The sequence below is a fragment of the Lipotes vexillifer genome, unplaced genomic scaffold (genome assembly GCF_000442215.2).
Source record: "Lipotes vexillifer unplaced genomic scaffold, Lipotes_vexillifer_v1.1 scaffold1078, whole genome shotgun sequence".
NCBI classification, from domain to species: domain Eukaryota; kingdom Metazoa; phylum Chordata; class Mammalia; order Artiodactyla; family Lipotidae; genus Lipotes; species Lipotes vexillifer.
Window position 1 is genome coordinate 156,689 of NW_006774379.1, and position 6,587 is coordinate 163,275.

At 38.1% G+C, this 6,587-nt stretch overlaps 1 pseudogene; it reads left to right on the forward strand.

Moving 5' to 3' along the window:
- Nucleotides 1-321: 321 nt before the first annotated feature.
- LOC103089834 (zinc finger CCCH domain-containing protein 15 pseudogene) lies at nucleotides 322-1,598 on the forward strand (annotated as a pseudogene).
- Nucleotides 1,599-6,587: the final 4,989 nt, after the last annotated feature.

Here is a 6,587-nt window from a genome sequence, read left to right on the forward strand (position 1 = left end):
CTTGAGTATCTTTTTGACTTTCTGTTTTTGATTAGATTTCTTCAAGGACATGTTCTTCCATACCTGTCCAGCTCAGAGAATTTACACGGAGTGCTGTAATCTTGAGTACAGTAAATACCCGTGGTAGCTGGCGTTAGTCACAGGATGGTGCATTTTAAGGGATGAAACATTTTGTGTCTCTAGATAGCTTCACAAAGGTGGCTTAGATCAGTGTTCCTTAAACTTTATTGTAGGCGTCTTCCTCCTTCTCCTACTGCAGGGCCAGAGTTCCTGAGCGAGTCCAGCTGTGTTTAAGTCTGGCGGGTGCCACCTGTCTCTGCCATGCCCCCCAAGAAACAGGCTCAGGCTGGGGGCAGCAAAAAGGCGGAGCAGAAAAAGGAGAAGATTATCGAAGACAAAACTTCTGATCTAAAGAATAAGAAAGGAGCAAAGCAACAGAAGTTTATCAAGGCTGTCACTCATCAAGTTAAATTTGGTCAGCAAAATCCACTTCAGGTAGCACAAAGTGAAGCTGAAAAGAAGTTGAAGACAGATGACAAGAAGAAGGAATTGCAAGAGCTAAATGAGTTGTTCAAACCTGTAGTTGCCGCTCAAAAAATAAATAAAGCTACAGATGCCAAATCCATGGTATGTGCATTCTTCAAGCAAGGACAGTGTACTAAAGGAGATAAGTGTAAGTTCTCGCATGACTTGACTCTGGAGACAAAATGTGAAAGGCGAAGTGTTTACATTGATGCAAGAGATGAAGAGCTTGATAAAGATACTGTGGGTAATTGGGATGAGAAAAAACTGGAAGAAGTGGTAAACAAGCATCACGGTGAGGTGGAAAATAAAAAACCAAAAACTCAAATAGTGTGCAAGCATTTCCTTGAAGCTATTGAAAACAACAAATATGGCTGGTTTGGGGTATGCCCTAGAGGGGGTAATATTTGCATGTATCATCATGCACTTTCTCCTGAGTTTGTCTTTAAAAAAGATAAAAAGAAAGAAAAAAAGAAGATGAAATTTCATTAGAAGATCTAACTGAAAGAGAGCATTCTGCCGTAGGTCCAAATGTTACCAAAGTTACGTTAGAATCTTTTCTTGCGTGGAAGAAGAGAAAAAGACAAGAAAAGATTGATAAACTTGAGCAAGACATAGAAACAAGGAAAGCAGACTTCAAAGCAGGGAAAGCATTAGTGATTAGTGGTTGTGAGGTGTTTGAATTTCGTCCTGAACTGGTTGATGAGGAGGAGGAGGAAGCAGATGATACCTGTTATACCCAGGGAACAGGTGGTGATGAGGTTGATGATTCAGTGAGCACAAATGACATAGATTTAAGCCTGTACATCCCAAGAGATGTAGATGAGACAGGTATTACTGTAGCCAGTCTTGAAAGATTCAGCACATATACTTCAGAAAAGGATGAAAACAAATTAAGTGAAGCTTCCGGAGGTAGGGCTGAAAATGGTGAAAGAAGTGATTTGGAAGAGGACAAGGAAAGGGAGGGACAGGAAAATGGAGCCATTGATTCTGTTCCTGTTGACGAAAGTCTTCTTACTGGGGAAGATTTGGATGAACTAGAAGAAGAATTAAACACACTTGATTTAGAAGAATGACACCAAACAAGTCAATGAAAAAATTACGCCAGCTCAGCATGAGTTGAAATTGACTACATTAATTTTTTTCCACCTAGAATTCAACAGGTTGTTTGTTTCCCATGCTGATTCTGGAGGGCTTACTCTCCTCTGAAAAAGGAGTATTCTCCCTACATCTTGTCTTCTGACTTTGGCTACATCTCATAGTAAGTTCAGAGTAGTTCATGATAAATTAAAAATATAATGGTCATTGCAGAAAATGATTGATTGTTTTAACTGTCCACTCAAGTAGGAAGTGTAACTGCTTTTCCAGCTTTTGATTTTCATTGGGTATGTGTTATTACAAGGACAACATAAATTTAAATTACCCTTCATTTAATGCAGTTTTTTTTTTTTTTTTTGCGGTACGCGGGCCTCTCACCGCTGTGGCCTCTCCCGCTGTGGAGCACAGGCTCTGGACGCGCAGGCCCAGCGGCCATGGCTCACGGGCCCAGCCGCTCCACGGCATGTGGGATCCTCCCGGACCGGGGCACGAACCCTTGTCCCCTGCATCGGCAGGCGGACTCTCAACCACCGCGCCACCAGGGAAGCCCTAATGCAGTTTTTAATGAGTGATTTTCTTTTCTTTGTATTTATATGTTCAAAAGGCTGCCTGAGATATGAGCCTGTACTTCATAAAGGAAACTGCGTATGCAGATTCTGTATTGCATATCTTTGGACAGTTAGATGGACATTTAAAATGAAACTTCATTAATCTGCCAGGATCAGCTGCAATGCCCTGTGTTAAACTGTTTTAAACTATTCCTTTTCTTTTTTGCCAATAAAGTTGTAAATAAAGACCTTGATACATTGAAATCCAAAAAAATAAAAATAAAACTTTATTGTATATGCATATTACCTGGGAATCTTAAAAAAATGCATATCAAGAGTAAGTAGATCTCCAGTAGGGCTCTAGATTCTGCATTTCTAATCAACACCCAGGTGATATTGACACTGTTGATGCAATAAACACCCTTTGCATAACAAGGGTCTAGATTAAACTTTTTTATTGTCATTAACCTGTTTCCTACCTGAATTAAACTTCAATTTGATTTCTTAAAGGGCAATGAGGAGAAAACTTACACACTTTTTCTTTCATAGTTTAAAACCATCTGGTAACATTTTTACTCAATAATATTAATTATGAATTTCAAGTTTGTGTACAATAGCATTTACAAAGAAATAGGAGAGTGTTAGTTTTTAGGAATGATCTAAAGACAGGTGTAGATTTTATTCTCTAATGAGGTTCAAATTTAGGACTGTAATGAGCCGCTGAAAAAGTGAAGCTAAATGGCAGATTTGTTTTGATAGAGACAGAGAATTTTAAGTGCATGCTGGCTTTACATGTCTTTGAAACTCTGTGCTATAAAAACACAGGAGCCAGGAAATGAGCCCAGCCAAGTGATTCCACTCTCTAAAGATGTCAGAGTCAGTTCTCTGCGATGTCCAAATATTCCTCCTTTAGAAGTGAAGGAGGAAAGGCCTCAATCATCTGTAGCTGAGTAAACCAAGAGCACTTTTTCTTATGTAAATCAGTCACAGTTCCTTAAAGAAAAGCATCCTTCCTCCTGAAGACAGCTGAAACATACATCTCTTATTCTAGTTCAGGCTTTGTTTTCTCTGAAATTGGAGAGGAGGACTATTGAAATTTTGTCTTTATTCTTTTAAGAAAAATGAGCTAGCTTAGAGAACAGAAGAATTGGGGTATGCATGTGGAAGAGACACTCAATGCTAGTGTCCCAAGTACCTCAAGTTTCTCATTTTGACTCAGAATTATAAAACAACAATTTCTTTGACCCAACTGCCCCGGTTAGGGCTGGTCTGAGTCCCCGCATTGGTCACTGGGAGATCAGATTCGGCATGTCTGCTCACCAAGCATTCTCCTAGCTATTAGTAACTGTCTTCACTTGGAATTCTCTTTTATGACTCAGTGCCACTCTTATGTTTGGGCTGGGCAACCTTCAAGTTCTTACTTAATCCAACCTTATGCAATCTGAGTGGAAACAGACTGTGCTCCCCTTTTTCTTAAGAAAAAAATTGGTAATATCACTGTGGCTGGAACAGTTAGGGAAACTTTGAGAAGAAAATAAGAAAATCATGGCTTAACTGGGGATTTTAATGTGACAAAGTGTGGGAGTTCTTACGGTCATATGAGTGCACTGACACGGAAGTATTTGCCTTTGAAATTGGGTAAACTGAGCTTAAAATTTGCATGGGGGGGCAAATTAGCATGTGGTATCTCAAGATCTCATAATTCTCCTTTCAGAGAACATCTGCTTTCTAAAGGAAAGCTGGCAGACCATGCTGCAGCTAAAAGTCGAGATCATTTGTGACAAAATCAACTTCAGTAGTTAATGTAACACTCTAAAGCAGGAGTTCTTAACTAGGTGTTGTACCCAGAAGCTTCAATGATTACACAGAGCACTTGTACAGTCTACTGGGAGAAGGTATATTAGTTTTCATCAGATTGTCAAATGATTCTGTGCTTCTCCCAGAAAGGTGAAGAACCATATCACTTGTGCCTCTCAAAATTTAAAACATTTGTGACTTTGAGCTAAACATTCCATCTTCAGGAATCTATCTGACATAAATAATCATCCTAATGAACAATTTCTGACTATTGTAATAGTCAAAGGATAGAAAAAAACTTACATATCCATCAATAGAAAATAGTTTAAAATATTATAGCACATTTATATTATGGAATACTATACTACCATTAAAAATAATAAGGCTTATATTGAAAACTGTCTCAGATGTCTTGTTAACTTAAGAGTCTTCTGTTCATCAGATGATCAATTAAGCATCCATGATGTGCTAGACACTTTGGTACCAGGGATAAAAATAAGGAAATATTGACCCTTCTCTAGTTTCATTTTACTTAAGGTCTAGATGAGATCAATATGTATTTATGATATGTGGATAAAGATATAAGTGCTAGTGTTTGCTTGCATATGTGTATTTTCATATACATATCAAAAGTTTGGAACAATATAAATCAAGAAACAAGATTTTAACACCAGGGATTTGAAAAGGAGGAAGTAAGAGAAGTTCAATTTTTCTTTTATTTTGTTTGAATTTATTTTAAAATGTCTATTACTTTGGTAACACTTAAATATTTTTAACCATTTACTTAAAACTCTGGGGGAAAGCATTGCTTTTAAGCTGACTGTATAACTGGTTACCATAGTCTTCATAGTAACAAAAAAATTTGTAGGCTTAATTTTTAAAAAAACATTTTTGATACTAACAGCCAGTTTGACGATTTTTTGTATTTAAGACAATTTTTAAAACTGTCCACTGGGTCTCTATTCTACTCCCGTGTAATAGTGATTACACATGAGACCCTCTTCTTATCCCTTTTCTTTGGATATATTGCAGACATATCAAATAATTTCCCAATCCACAGTGTTATTTGGCATACAAAATACTGACACCAACCCTGGAAGAATTAACAGTTATTTGGGTTAAATTCAAAAGTGTTTTGTTCAGTATCTGACCACCAACCACATGCTCTTGGAGATCTTTTTGGCTATGTGTTCGATTCTCCAAGTACATTTTTTAAGTCTCTAAAACTCAGGGCTCAACATTTGAGTATGATTTGTACCATGTTTTACCAAGTCTTTGTGGGAATGTCTACAAAATATATTGTGCCTATTTCAATGACTGTACAATGACTGATCTTGTCATTCATCAATTCTTCCATGAAAAGAGTACATATGTATTGGTTGAGCTGCACTGGAGGACCATGACAGGAGTCCAGCTGGTGTAGAGGAGTCCATAAATGGTATTTGAGCACTACCTAAAGCATCGTAAAGAAGCATATGAAAAAATGACTCATATGTTAACCTCAGAGATAAAGAGCCCTAATGTTCATCACTATCAGTTCTCTCCTCCTGAGGACACAGGAGTGTTACACATTCCAGCCACCTTGCAGTTTGGTGGGGCCACACACTAGTTCTGGCCAAAGGACTGGGAATAAACTAATGTACATTAATCCAAAGCTAACATGCTTAATTGATAGAGAAAACCCTTCCAACATACCTTTTCCCTTCCATGGTGATTTCAAAAGCCACCACAGCTGGAGTATGCAGCTGCAAGGTGAAGCTGCATCATGGTAACATCTTTGTCAGCCTGGATCCCTGAGTGGCTTCGTGGACACTAGCTGCCCTTGGACAGTGGCCAGGACCATGACATGAGCAATAGGCCTATGTTATGTTAACAACCGAGGCTTAAGGATGTTTCTTCCTGCTGCATAATCCAACCTGTTTTGACAAACACAGCCATACTTATGTCCAATGAAATTTCAGTTTCTTTTAATTTAGTTTTGTTTAAAAGATTAATTTTTAAGAGTCTGATATGTACCAGGCACTGGTTTGGGTACCAGAAGTACAAAGATGAAAACTCTCTAAACTGAAGGAGCACTTGCATTAGAACCACCTGGAGTGCTGCTAAAAATAAAAAATTCCTAGAACTGAATTCAGACTTATTGGAAGAGAATGTCTAGGCATGAGGACCTAGAACAAGCTAGTCAAATAAGTCTTGCGCATCTTTATGTTTGGGACTGATCTAATGGTAAATAAGGACACACAGGTTATTTTGATTTATTCCTGTAGATATAAAAGTAGGCTGTTGTACGTGACTTGTGAGAACTATGAGACCCCCGGTGGAGTTCTGCTTAGCAGACTGGACCATAATGGCACCACTCAGCCGTGTGTTTTGGGCAGGACTATTTCAATGACTATACAAAGACAAATTTGCTTGAAACAAAAGTCAGATCTCCATTTCCAAAATGAATGGAAGAATTGAAGAGATTTTCACTGTCATGGAACTTTTGCTAATTTAAACTAAAAAAAAAAAAAAAGAAAGAAAAACCACTGATTTTGGTCTCACTCACTTCTCTCTGAGTGGGACCCTGTCTGGACAGTTTGTGTAAGCTTCTATACTTGTATAAATCCTTTGCTAATCTTT